At 44.8% G+C, this 13,045-nt stretch overlaps 1 protein-coding gene across 1 annotated transcript in view; it reads right to left on the bottom strand.

Annotated features, from left to right (window-relative positions):
* The window catches only part of CNTNAP2 (contactin associated protein 2), a 1,332,419-nt gene that overhangs the window by 132,708 nt on the left and 1,186,666 nt on the right, over positions 1–13,045 (bottom strand). The gene's annotated exons all lie outside the window — the stretch shown is intronic.

The raw sequence follows: 13,045 nt of genomic DNA, 5'->3' as shown, positions 1-13,045 counted from the left end.
GAACCCACTGTGCAAACACCAGACACCAAAGAGAACAGGAAGGGCAATGGGACGAACCTGGGTCTTTGGTGACATTGCTCTGCCCCTGAGTTATTCCCGCAGCCACCTCAAGGCTTCCTATTAAGAGATATATGTTATTGATTAAGCCATCTTTATTGCATCTGAAAGCATCTTAACTGATACAGGAAGCGGTTTAGCAATCAGTGTATTTACCTTCTAGTCTTTGCCATTTCACCCTGTGTTTAGGCCTCAGATTATGGGTGTCTGAAATGAGGGTTACAGCTATAGCTTCCCAAGAGATTCTGCATCCGAAATGTGTTTGAAAACATGAAATTAGATGATTTCTAAGGTCCCTTTCCAATGCCATCCTTCTATGATCTAATTTCCAAAAGATTCAAAGAGAAATAATAAAATTAAATGCAGCTAGTCTCAATGATAGTTTTGGATATTGGATGATGACAAGGTGAAAAGAGACACTACAAGAGTAATGCACGAGGTGGAATACTGGCATCAGAAACGAGTAGAAGTGACAGAAATCCCCTTCGAATACACTTGGGTTCATGACTTCAGCAACAAACCGGGCAGTACCACGGACAGCTCTCAGCACAGCCTCCTCCCCTCCTATTAATTCCAGCAGATGGCGCTACTCGCTCTCCTTCTAACTCAAGTTTTTTCAAACAAATCATTCCAGGCTTTAATGTATTGAGTGACAAATTCAACAACTAACCGGAATAGTGGACTTTTGGGTTCTCAGTTCTCCAGGCAGGTGAGGTAACCTTCAGACATCAGACCCAAACTGTCAGTTTGAAGTAGCAGAATAAAAAACATTGGCCAGGCAATAAAGAATAGGTACAGAGAAAAGACAAGGAAAGGTTCACAGAATGAGCCTGCTCAGACGACCAGCGAACAAACACTGTTGCAGTTTTGATAATAATTTGCTCCTTCCGTCCTAGAATGAAGTTCAAGGGCTGACAACTACCAAAGGGCCGTTCTGCACCAAAACTCATTTATCCACACAACAAAATTGGTACGGTATTTTTAGGATTAGAAACATATAAAAATACAGTACCAATTTTGTATGTTTCTAATCCTAGCAGCCATCCCCAAAACCCACCCTCCTTTTTTACCTAATCTCATTTCTTTGCCCCTGTCCCCTGTTGCCAATTTCTTTATTAGTGCTTCCTATAGTCTCTGTACTCAATGCTCCTCTCACGCTTTCTGGAAACCTGTCACCCAACGCTTTCTCTGTCACTACACTGTGAAAGTGTTCCTGCCTCAGTGCCTTAACATTTCCTGTTCCCTTTCCCAGTGAACCCTCTCTGGTCACGAGTCCTCACATCAGAAATTCTTTCCTTGAGCATTCTGCTTTTAAACGGAAAACCCCTCTCTCAGCCTTTTTCCCTGTTTATCCTGAGTTTTGACTCACCACCCGGCACAGTATACGTGCATGTGCTCCCAGCCTCACTAAAGCAGAACCATTTTTTTTTGTTTGTTTTGGTCATTTTTGCTATATTCTCAGTACTTGGAGCAATGCCTATCACAGAGAAGACAATTATTTGAGAATAAAAGAATGAATGAATGAATAAATAAAGAGGAATATTCCTGCCCAAGGACGCCAAACAATGGTAATAGATACTCTAAAAATACCTCCACACCTTTCCCTAAGGCAGCGGTTTTCAACCTGTGGGTCGTGACCCCGGCGGGGTCACCTAAAGCCATCGGAAAATACATAATGCATATCAGGTATTTACATTCCGAATCATACCTGTAGCAAAATTACAGTTATGAAGTAGCCACCAAAAGTATTTTTTGGTTTGGGGTCACCGCAACATGAGGAACTGTATTGTGGGGTCACGGCATTAGAAAGGTTGAGAACCACTGCCCTAAGGGGACCCACAATTGAGCACACTAGCAAATGTAAGGGATGTTATCTTGTCTGCCCCTAACATCGCGCCTAGGAGCATCAAGTAATAATGGAGTATATCTTCTCAACCTAGGAACTGGATATATTAGTTAGGTCTGTTTCAAACAAATTGCGCTAAATGTCCTTCCCAAATATATGACATTTGAGGAACAAAAGCTTGTCCTAGATACACTCAGAGGTGGAGCCAGACACAGACCTTCCCCTCGTTTCTACACCTCATGCTGTTTTCCTCAGTTGACACTTGGGAATGAGGCCCTTGCTCAGATCATAGTTATTCAAATCTTAGGAACCAGGACGCTGGATCATAATTTCTCAAAATTTGATCTACACAAGAGAGTGCGAAGGGCACATGCCTGCCTAAAATCTCACAGATTCTGATGCAGTAAGTTGGGGCGGGGTCCCCAAAATCCCACCTAAAAAACACTAGAATTGACAAGTTTCATCCTAGCAGGGAGGTCCTAGGAATCTTTTGCTTCCTTGTCATCAAGAGAAAGGTTTTCAAGAGATTAGCCTTGTCCAAAAAGAGGGATGGATGTTGCCCTTGGCTTTGAGAAGGTAATATCTCAAGCCTTGAAATGTTATGTCTGAGAGGAGTATCTTTGTTTGCTTGGGAGCCCTGGATCATGTCAGAGTCTATAATGTGATTTATGGGTAGAGTCTAGACAGAGTATTTAGGGTGGGGGCTGACCACCCCAGATAGACTTGCAATATAATGTAAAGGGAAGGTTTGGCTCACATAGCTCAAGCTCTGGAAGGCCTGGAAACTGAGGCCAGCCATGTGCGCAGTCAACCACTCTTATGCATTGGAGCCTGAATAATGACCCTGAACACTGAGGCTCATGGGAGCTGCCCCAGTTGGCAGTCCCTGCTGCACACCGTCACAATAAATTCTGGGAGAGTAATGTCTGTGGCTCCATAGGAGGGCCACACCTAGAAGGCTGGCATCTGGTACATCTCCCCATGTCTGCCCTCTGTGCACCTTCTCTGCTCTGACTCTAATCTGCATTCTTTCCCTGCAACAACAGTAAACCACGAGGAAGCACAGCCTTCGGTTACTTCTGTGAGTCCTTCTAGAGAATTATCAAAACGGAGGGTGGTTTTGTGGACTTCCCTGAACTTGCAACGGGTGTCAGAAAGTGTGTGCAACCTTGTGATGCCTGTGGTCTTTCTAAGTGTGCAGCTGGACTACTTCTATGCAAAAGCAAAAAACAGTTACTTCGGTTTAGAGGGATGTGATTGAAGCCAGCAATGTTAAGACTTAAAGACTTCCTAGAACGGAACCCCACACCCTAGCCCAGCTACCTACATAAGGATGCTGAGTCTATGACATGCTGACATCCAGCTGTAGCTGGGCGCTCAGCGTCTGATTTTCTGACCACACTGTACTGCCCTTCCCATTACGCAGGGAATAAAAAAAACCCCACTTTTCTTTATTATAGTTTTAGATTTGACTATAGAAGTTTTTAGAGCCAAATATGCATATGCACACACCCAAAAAACTCGGTTTAAACACATCTGAAAATGAACCCTGGCAAGGGAAATTTATTTGAAGTCTTTTGGAAATTCTTTAAGGAACTGTCTAGAGCTTTGGAATTGATGCTATGAACTAATTTTAAAAACCGCTGGTATCTTCATAGCCTCTTGAGTAGGAGAAATATTTCTCTGTGTATATTTCAGCCTTTGAGTTTCTTTTTAAATTATTATTATTATGGTTAAAAAGCAACTTTGCAAACAAAGGCTTCCGTAGAGAGCAGGAAACAAGGGGGAGTTTCCACGGGCCATTCAAACCCAGACAGCTGTCTTTAAAATGCAGAGCCTAGCTAATTTTAGTTTTCTCTATGCAGTTCACCAACTTCTGAGAATAGCTTCTTGAATATTAATGGACCTATATGATTTAAAAGGGAAAAAAAAGGACAAAAATCTTTCCAGAGTGACGTGTGGCTTGAAATAGCACCTTGCCCTCAGTAAGGGATAGTCAGGTTTTCAATTTCCTCCTGTTTGGAATCGGTGGAGGCTTGTGCGCTGGGCAGGGGATGCCTCGTCTAAGGGGAGGGATGAAAGTCTTAGATGGCGGCTGTGAGGATACAGCACGTGTGATAAAAGGCCGTGCAGAAGCTGCTTTAGAGAAATTGCAAAATTAGATGCCTAAGGATTCTCCAGAGATGGAGGAGCAAGTGGATTAAAGTAGGGGTGGACATCAAAGATGCTTTTCTCTGGACTTCAGTCAGATGGTGCAGCAAAAGGAGGAGCACACATGGAAGGAAATGCACTTTGGAGGAGGACTAGGGGGACTAGAGGGGGTCGATGCCAGAGAGAGCGTGGCTTTGGCAAGTTCCAGGAGAATGGACTTGGGATCTGGGGTCCAAAGGAGGTCATAAAACCGGATGCAGAAGCAGCTTGGATTAGGAAACACACTTATAAGTGTTAGAAGGGACCGAGCTAAAGCTTTTATATAGAGTATAAGCCAAGTAGTAGGTTAATTAAACATGACTTGTAAATGAAGGAGTGCTGGCTGGCTTTATTCATGGTGGCACTGATAATGGGAAGAGCCAGAGGACGAAAGGATAAGGCTTTGCGAGGAGTGTGCCTAAATTTGAGAGCTGACAGTGGCCGTCAGCAGGAAAATAGGCAAGGCGACATCTGCATCCTGGTGGCCATGACTAAGGTTCAGCCCAGCCTGCAGGTCCTTCCCGGGGAGTGACTTCTCTCTGTGTTTTGCAGCAAATTGTTTCCTGCCTGGCAGACCCTTTGAATGCTACCCTGGTGCAGCCTCAGACAAAACCTTTCCAATTAAGAAAAAAGCGCCCAATGGAGAGTCCCTATTCTACACGAGATGGACACAAAACAGAAAAAGAGATTTACTAAATTTTCCGTGACTACACCAGAGGCCCGCCAACTACTGTGTATTTGCAAAATTGGTCAAAGAGCCGAAGCCAATGGAGACTTGACACAGGAGTGCAGAGATGGGGGAGGAAGCTGGAGAATCCCTTCCTGCATAACGAGATTTCTTAAAGTGAGAAAGGGTTCTCTACAATTCCCCCTTTCCTTGGGATCTTTGCAAGTGAGGCATAACTAATCTAAATGATCTTATTGGTGTTCTCAAGCGATGGCTACCCCACTTTGTTCATTTTCTTCTATTTAGTAGGAACATTAGAAGTGACGGGTATTAGGATGAATCTGAAAAATATGGGACCTCAGAACCCCAGGGTTGAAATGTCCCAGGATAAACCCTCCATTAACACCTTAGAGGAGTGGTGGACCCTGACATCATATTCTGAACAGAGACAGGAATATCACTTCACAGTGTCCCTGATGGCTGGGCCAAACAATTTCTATTTGAACGAAGCATTCCTCTGGATGTGGATGATATTAAATTATAATAAAGATTCACCATAAAGCACTCTTCCTTTTCTCTTACATCTGATGATATTAAATTATAATAAAATTCATCATAAAGCACTCTTCCTCTTCCCTTATATCTGATGATAAGAGCTGAAAATACCACTTTCCTGATTATATTGCATAAATCAACACTTTGCCTCCCTAGAGACTGCACACATAAAACATCTTACTTTTTCTTCTTCTTTTTAGGGCCAGTTTGCACAAAGTTCAAACAGCCACGTTCACTCGTTCATGATTCACTGAACCCCTGGGATGTGGCTTCTCTTCAGCACAGCATCCCTGGGAGTAGGCCTCAGCCACCTGCCGACCTCTGCCTCCGGCTGGTGTGGCACAGCCTTTACAACAGGGTCATCAACCTTTTTATACCTACCGCCCACTTTTGTATCTCTGTTAGTAGTAAAATTTTCTAACCACCCACCGGTTCCACAGTAATGGTGATTTATAAAGTAGGGAAGTAACTTTACTTTATAAAATTTATAAAGCAGAGTTACAGTAAGTTAAAGCATATAATAAGAATTACTTACCAAGTACTTTATGTCAGATTTTCACTAAGTTTGGCAGAATAAATCTTTATAAAACTTACTATAATTAAATCTGTCTTTTTATTTATACTTTGGTTGCTCCGCTACCGCCCACCATGAAAGCTGGAGTGCCCCCTAGTGGGCGGTAGAAACCAGGTTGACTACCACTGCTCTATAAGGTGCATGGGCGGAGTGAGTTTGTGGATGGGGGTCATCCATTGGGAGCACTGTCCTGCTGGGCAGGCACAACCTTGGGTGGCCTTCCCAGAGGCGGTCTTCCGTTTTCATCGTTGGAGCCTGCCCGGCCTCTGGAAGTTGTCGTAGGTGAGCTAGCCTCAAGCGGCAACGGCACACGGCACACCTGAAGCGTGGGCTTTGGCTATCGTGTGGGGTGGTGGTCTGAGAATGCGCAGCAGGAAGCCTGGAGGCCAGGAGGAAAATCCCTCCTGTCACCGCTCAGCCCCACGGTAAGGGGTCACTGGTGAGGTGGGACACTTGGCAATTGAGACACTGTGTTTCCCAATGTTTTCTAACCCCTGTGCCCATTGGTTGACATAAGAATCTAATGATCACCTCCAGAGGCTGACCTGCCCGGTCGTAGTTGGCTGATGGGGAGTAAAACAAATTCCCGGAGATCTCGAGACACCAACATCCCTCCAGCCAATACATTTTTTATGTGTGCAGTACATGCTGTAGGTAGTATAACATGAAACAATCATTTTCTTTTATAAATACGAAATTATGATTTTCCAAACAACAATGCTCTCTTGGAGATGCCGATATATTATTCTCTGCCCTCAGTTGAAGAAAAAAAATCACTGTTGTGCACTTAAAAAAAAAATTGACACGGAACGTGTTTCTAAAACACTCATGAAACAAGTACGTTAGGAACAGTATGCATCCTATGATCTCATCTTGGTAAAAATTATATTTAGGTGCATAGAAAAATGATGGTTAAAGTGCAGACCAAAAGTGGTATTAAAAACACATTAGAATATAAGTTTACAGTAGATTATTTTTTGTTTCTTCTTATTGCTTCCCTGGATTTTTATGTCATTCAAAATAAGCAATATTTATATAATTTTAGAAAGAGTTACCATCTGATAATTTTCACTTCTTTTCACAAAGCCTGGTGACACTAAATAATAGTGTTCTGTAATTTAAACAAGTGTTTAATCGGGGGTTAATCAAAATGCAAAACAAAAAGATTTCATTTAAATACGGAGTATGAGAGGGAATTAAAAACTAGACAGAAACCTTCCTATGTCTTTTCTGTTTTTAAGATACCTGAGAATATTAAAAGAGAGAGAGAGAGAGAGAAAGAGAGAGTGATAACAATCCACCATAGAACCATTCTGAACAGGAGGTGTATTCCCCCCCATTAACGTGGCTAAAAATAAGGACACACTATTTTTCAAAGTAAAATCCTCCTAGGTCTGAAGCGCCGGCACGTTCGGGTGTTTCCACTCACGTCTGCAGGAACTGTGAGGGATGGTGAGCATGATTCGGTGTTATAATTACACCTGACAGATACACACCATGTTTAGTATTCACCAGCACTGGCTGCACCACCCCCAGAAAGACCCTGCAGAATGCTAAACATCAACTTCAGGAGAAGTCACTTGGCATTCTCATCAGTCCTTATCGGAGGAAGCAAGTTCAGGGGTGCAGAAAACCAAATCTGATGATCATTTTAACACAATGCTCAAAGGCAAGCAAAACGAGCCATTTCCTAAGAGGCCTCATGCCCAGTGAGCATCCTTCTGTGAAACTCTTAAACACAGATACGTGGGTGGGTCATTACTCTAACAACAACAACAACAACAACAACAACAACAACAACAACGTCTTTGAACTGGTCCCCGGGCTAGAGGCTTTCCAATTCCTCCGATGTGCCAGGATCTCCCTCCTCGCTTTGCTTTCGCCCGCCAGGCTGTTTGCTCTCTGGAAACAGTGCCTTCGTCTCATCTGCCTGCCTTCAAGGCAATGCGCCTATCGCTGCACCTACCGGAAGTCTCCCTCAGTGTCTTTAGGGGAGGTTAACACTTACTCCTTTTAGTTGTCAGAGTCCCTGTGGCAGAGATGGTTAATGTTTCATGAAAGTTCCTTTTCTCCTTTCCATAGATACCCCTAAAAGCTGCCACACTCCTGGGAGCTGTGTGCTTCAGCCTCTTCTCCACCCCAGGCATCTGGGTGGGACCATGTGACCAGTCCCCACCAATGGAACGAGAACAAAAGGTGAACTAGAAGGCTTCTATCTGAGGCTCCAGGAGGAGGTTGGACCGTGACACAAAAGGAGCCTTGATCTCAAGTCACTGTGGGGCCTTCCTGGCTCCCTGGACCAGAGCATGCACAAGAGACAGCCACAGTCACCGAGACCTGGGGTGTTACTTCTCACAGCAGCTTAGCTTACTCCTAAACAAGAATATGTCTTGATTCCTTAATCTTCCATAACCTTATTACATTTTTAACTTTTGTAGGATCTTCTCCGCCAGACCACTGGCTGAGTTGTGTGGGAATGACCTTACCCTCATTCCAATACCCCAGCTCTGTTCCAGAACATTGTTAACAGTCAAAAAATATCTAGGTTGTGCTATTAGATTCAAATGAATTAGTGGACTTCAGTAATTCACGGAACTAGAAAGTTTTAGAGGAAAGAGCAGGGGCTGGGAGTCTCTGGGCGCCTCTAGCTTGGTCCATGCTCCTAAGAATGTCTGAGCATCCTTAACTAACCCACCAAACTGCTGCCCCAAAGGAAGGGCAGGCAGGGCTGCACTTTGATCATTGTAAAGGCAAACAGAAACTTCCCTACTGAGAAGTCTATCCAGGACAAGGTCGGCGCTCAGAAACCTGGGAAGTTCTTTGTTCTTCAATGTTGCTATTCTACGTTGAATGGATGCCCATGTCTAGAACCCAGGCCCATGTACATCTCTGCTTTTTAAAAAAAAATTATTTATTGACTGTTTTTTCAGAGAGAGAGGAATCGGGCAAGAAATGTTGATTTGTTGTTGCATTTATTTATGTATTCATTGGTCGATTTTTGTATGTGCCCTGAGCAGGGATCGAACCTGCAACCCTGTGTATTGGGATGAAACTCGAACCAATTGAGCTACATGGCCTGGGCCTATGCAGCTTTGCTTTTCAGCCACACTCAGGAAGCAAGCAGACGACAAAGCCCCTATGGCTTGCCATGGAATATGAGAGCCATTTACAATGTCATGTCTATGGGCAAATACACTTCAGGTTCTGAATAACCTCCTCTAACACTGTCCATTGGTAAAGAGAGGAGTAACTAAAACTAGAAAAAATTCTAAAAAGTTAAAACATGACTTACAATAGAAATAGAATACTTCCTTTCTTAAAATACTGAAGAATATATTTCAGCCATGACCCAAGTTCCACCCTAGATTTCCTGTAAAGCTTTATGTTTCTCCTTGTCTCCTCGAAGTTCCTACCTTCTTTGCTATTAAAAATCATCTTGTAACCTGAGCAAAATGTGCATTTGAAAAGATAACTCCCTGAATCCATTTTTTAAAGAAGTGGTTTTTCTTTTTTTAAGGTTTCCAGTTGACATCCAGTGGGCCAATGTTTTGTCACCTGGTTTTAATGTGTTTGTCCAATGTCTTGCAAAATACCCAGCGGTGTTACACCACAGCTGTCACTGGCCCTCTGAGATTGTTCTGGTTCTGAATTATTTCAGGAGATCTTCCCCAGTCACCCACTCTATTCAAATGAAGCTTCACTCTCTGACTTACTGTATCTCCTCCTCTTCTTTTTCTTCTTCTTCATCTTCTTCTTCATTTTCTCCTTTTCCTCCTCTTTCTTCTTTTTCCTCCTCCTCCTCCTCTTCTTCCTCCTCCTCCTCCTCTTCTTCTTCTTTTAAAACCAGCTTTGAATTAATTGGTCCCAATTGTCACCCTTGGTTAAATGGATTCCCCGCACCATTAACATCCACTGACTAATGACAGCACCGCCTCTTTCTTCTTGAAGTCCTTGTTTTCTCACAGGACCTCCGGGCCTGAAGAGATGCTGCTAGCTTCCGGGATGACAGGTGCAGGGTGTCTATTTGCATCGTCCCCACCATCCCCGTGTTTCCTATGGAGTGGTAACAGCACACTTCCCCCCTTGCTGTCTCCCATTGGGATCATGAATTCGGGCTCCTTTGGTCTCGTCTCCGCTTGGAGTGCCCGCCATCTTCCAGGTTGCCACAGGCAGGCCGTCTCTCGGGGCTGGTCCTGCTGACATGCCGACATGCTGCCTTTTTGAAGGGAAAGATTTTTGTGGCCTAACCCCACCCAAGAGAGAATACAGAAAGCATTAGAATCAGAGCAAATGAGAAAAACCGAGAAACGTAACTCTGAAAGGTTAGCATTTCTCTCTCTTGTCATGACTTGCAACGTACGCTGCCTTCCAACATACGCTGTGGGAAGAGGCTCTTTAATGAGGACGCCTATTATTTTTCGGGTGATGAACTGAGTTAATTGTCTTGCAAACATTTTGTTGTTTTTAGGAAAAAAAGTTCTCATATATATTTTATAAATCAAGGTATAGTAAAAAAATATATATATATTTTACATGGGCAGGGTCTCAGAACAGGAGTGATCTTCTAAGGGTGCATCAGGGTGTGGAGAAGAAGCAGGACCGTCACTCTGCAGAGAGAGGGGTGACTCTGTCTGGCTATCTTAAGAGAAATTCCCAATGGCTTCTAGAAATTTCCAAATCATGGGTAGTTCAGTGGCATCTAAGGTGGCCCAGGCGATTTTTCATAGCAGAGGACAATAACTCGAGGGTACCTATGCTAAATGCTCAAACAACTGTCCCTTCAGCAAGAGTGACAAAGAGGCCCTGGCCGGTTGGCTCAGTGGTAGAGCGTCGGCCTGGCATGCAGGAATCCTGGGTTCGATTCCCTGCCAGGGCACACAGGAGAAGCGCCCATCTACTTCTCCACCCCTCCCCCTCTCCTTCCTCTCTGTCTCTCTCTTCTCCTCCTGCAGCCGAGGCTCCATTGGAGCAAAGTTGGCCCGGGTGCTGAGGATGGCTCTGTGGCCTCTGCCTCAGGTGCTGGAGTGGCTCTGGTCGCAACAGAGCGACGCCTGGATGGGCAGTGCATCGCCCCCTGGTGGGCATGCCGGGTGGATCCCGGTCTGGCGCATGCGGGAGTCTGTCTGACTGCCTCCCCATTTCTGGCTTTGGAAAAATACAAAAAAAAAAAAAGAAAAAAAAAAAAGAAAAAGAGTGACAAAGAAATCAGGGTAGATTCAACTTGACTCTGTTATGTACCGATTAGGTGTGTATCTCTTTATACTTCATCAAAGCCAGGCAGCTAACATGTTAAATAGCTGTAATCCAGCAAGGATTTCATCTTGAATTTTTATCTCTAAACATTGTTTTTTCATCCATCATTGAAATGGAAAAGTTTAAATCAAACACTGGAAAAATGTATTAAAAAAATCATAATAGTGTTGCTATTCTGATTTAAAATATTTTTTTCTTCAAGAGGGAATTTCCCTCTCGTGTGTAGCATAATGACCAAGTCAGAATCATTCTTAAGATCTCACATCTTTAATACAAATGGAACTCCCGGTTAAGGCTGGCAAAGTAGTAGAAACATGAAAGTTTCTTCCTCAGTCTGTGTTGATGATGCAGGTTGGCTTGGAAAAGTAAAAGGAACAATCTGGGTGCTAGCACCAGATCCGTATTAATAAAAACTCAGGACACAGAGAAAAGAGAAAACCTCCTTAGTCACATCCCAAAGGCACACAGCCCTTTAGACGTTCCTCGTGTCTACACAAGTGAGGCCCTTTGAATATAAAAAGTTATCCTTATCCTGAACTAGTGGAAGAGAAATGGCCGTCAGTTTCTGTGTTCTGATTCATCAGTTTCCAGATCTCGTGCGAGGTTTCCTTTGGTGTCTTTCTCAAGCCTGTGCCTGGCAGGCAGCTGCAGCGTGGGAAATGAATGTTGTTCTTAACACCCTTTCCTGAGGTTGGCAGGACATTAGACGGCTGCCTCCACCATTCGGGGGAGCTGTGCCTGCCTAACAGAAACTTTCCTCTGAGTTGTCCTCAATCTGGGAAGATGCTCACACGTGGTCGGCGCGGAAGCTGGTGCTAACGCATTTACGACAGCTTCTGCTTGCTTTTCCTCAGTGTCTCCTGGTCAGTGAACATGCCCTGCAAAAATCCCCCACAGTGTCCTCCAAGACCTCTTTTAAATCATTAAACAAAAGTGAAAATGCTACGGTCCTGATCACCAAACACTTCCAAACAATTCCTTCCCGTGCTTACAGTTCACCTAGCCAGTGGCATGGCAACCCCTCTCCTCAGGGGTCCGTCTGTGCTTGAGGACAGGTAGGCAGCTGGACGTCCCCTTCACCTGTCAGCACTTCTGTTCTATGGGACCAGAGCCTCATTCAGCAGAGCGTCCTCCTGTGACACCCACTAGCATTTGGCTCACAGGCTTCCTGGCTACTCCATCCCCTGTCGTCACCACTAGGGGCCTCGACAGTGTAGACAGCCAGCCAATCAGCTCCCTGACTTTCTCCTCAGCCTTTTTGTACCACCAAGAGTCCCAGGTGCAGGGCCAGACGTGGCTTCATAGAACTTCCTATCACAAACTGCATTCCTGGGAAACCCTGAGCTGTCCAGCCACGACCTCCCCTTCCACCTGGCACTCTAGTCTCTGTCATCATTGTGATCACCAGCCCGCCAGCGTGGTGATCCCCTTCTGCCGCGAGATCTCCCAGGGTCCTCCATGTAGACCAGCACCCTGTCCTTCACCCCACAAACGCTGACTCAGCAGCTCCCTCCTTCCCCTTCCTGACTCCTGCTCCTCCATCAGGACATAGTTAGAGCATGACATTCCCTGGGAAGCCCTCCTGTCATCCCCCCACCTTGACCCATGCTCTCGCCCCCTTTCTCCACGTCTACTCAGGGAGGCAGTGTGGTTCAGCACCCACAGCCCTGGCTCTGGGACAGACACAGAACGTTTGGGGTCAAGCACCAGCTCTGCTACTCTTCCGGCTACATGGCCTTGGCCAGGCACGTGCTCCATGATGGATGCCTCCACGTCCTTGTTTGTAAAAGAGAGGTGTTAACGGTGACACCCACGTCAAAGGATGGTTAGACAGTGGTCCCAACCTTTTTTGGGCCACGGACTGGTTTAATGTCAGAAAATATTTTCATGGACCGGCCTTTAG

This window comes from Saccopteryx bilineata, chromosome 2, assembly GCF_036850765.1.
Source record: "Saccopteryx bilineata isolate mSacBil1 chromosome 2, mSacBil1_pri_phased_curated, whole genome shotgun sequence".
Taxonomy (NCBI): Eukaryota; Metazoa; Chordata; class Mammalia; order Chiroptera; family Emballonuridae; genus Saccopteryx; species Saccopteryx bilineata.
This window is presented reverse-complemented; position numbering and strand designations above follow the sequence as displayed.